The 1,536-nt window shown below is 33.5% G+C and overlaps 1 protein-coding gene across 1 annotated transcript in view; it reads left to right on the top strand.

Moving 5' to 3' along the window:
- The window catches only part of LOC106682173 (metabotropic glutamate receptor), a gene marked incomplete at its 5' end in the record, with an annotated part of 282,446 nt that overhangs the window by 43,290 nt on the left and 237,620 nt on the right, over positions 1-1,536 (top strand).

Below are 1,536 nucleotides of genomic sequence, written 5' to 3'. Positions count from 1 at the left end.
TATATGAAGCAAGGTTAAAGGAGGGAAATACTTGTTATTTTTATTTAATAAATTACTTATTTCACACCGTTTGTTCCAAAAATATTAAGTTATAATTAAAAAAACTATCGCAATTTCTGACGTGGTTTATGGTGAGAAACGTCACCGATAACATTGAGAGAGTGATCGTGTCTCTCGTGATCTCGTGTTGGCTCCTGAACCCACAGAGTTGACTCACGACTTCATCAATAGATTAAATAATTTTCTGCCACAGCAGGATTCTAACCTGGGTTCTTGGAGTTACAGCGCTTACTCACTGAATGTGTTTTAGTGGTGTTATATTTTTATATTATAAGTACTGATAAATATTGAAATTGAAATTAGCTAGTATTTGAACTCAAAGGCTCATTTTGCCTATTAGTAAGGGGAAGTTTGTTACAGTGGATAATATAAAAATATCTCTTCTGGGCAACGATTAATTTTTTTTTCCAAGTGGGAAATCTCGTGGAATTATTCGTATGAATGTGTGGAATTGATGGTATTATAAATCGTTTAGGTCTTTAGGTGGAAGGGAATTTATATTTACCTCCTGCTCAATGGTTGTTAAGCCGTATTGTTCCACGTTGAATAAGGGTTTTGTGAGTTCCAGCCACCTCACTGCAACAATGGACGAATTTGTCATTGATGATGTCGTTAGCACGGACAATACAGAGTTAAAATTAGGTTTGACGACAAAAATCTGTATACAATATCATATTTGTGGTTATTTTTTTATATGTCAAACTTCTTTACTGGCGTACTATAACTCAATAAAAAAAATATTACCGAGTATAATAAGTAAATTGATTTCGTGACGCGTGATGAAACGGAAGTGCTATGAGAGGGAGGTGCGGGGGTGCAGGACAAGTTTTATATTGTAACAGGAGAGTAGAAGCTTACAGTAGATTAACAATCCCGGTAGTCCACATAGAACTCAAGCAGTGCAGCGCATGATTGTGCTCCTTTTAACTGATTCTCCCCTACTACAATTTATAAAAACATTCCTGTTAGTATTGACTTGGGAAATGGCCGCTATATTCTAATAATTATTATTATTATGGAACTTAATATTTTCTGCCTTAGACTACAAGGGGGAGTCCATGATAATTATTAATAAAATTTGAATACATTATTACATCTCCAGAAGTTTATTTCTGTCGGTAATTTTTTTTTTTTATATCTATTCATTTTTTTTTTATTATAGACCCTATTGATTTAACTTAGCTTCAATAAAGAGGGTTCCTGATTCTTAAATAGGTTGTAGATAAGGAAAAACAAGGGGTTGAACACAATACGGTTATATAACATTTTAACTTTTAACCAAGAGCGATTTCTTACGAAGGCTTACCTCCCTTGAAGGTTTGTGAGGATTTTTTTTTTTAATTTCATTAGATGGCTTGAGTTAAATTAAAAAAGAAAAAGGTGACAAGACACAGTCTCGAAGAGATTTTGCAAGATGTTGATTCGTTTCTCTATAAAGCTGGTTATTGTATAAGTTTGTCGAACACCATAATTTCG

Source organism: Halyomorpha halys, unplaced genomic scaffold (genome assembly GCF_000696795.3).
Source record: "Halyomorpha halys isolate HHAL.00 unplaced genomic scaffold, Hhal_1.1 Scaffold392.1, whole genome shotgun sequence".
NCBI classification, from domain to species: Eukaryota; Metazoa; Arthropoda; class Insecta; order Hemiptera; family Pentatomidae; genus Halyomorpha; species Halyomorpha halys.
This window is presented reverse-complemented; position numbering and strand designations above follow the sequence as displayed.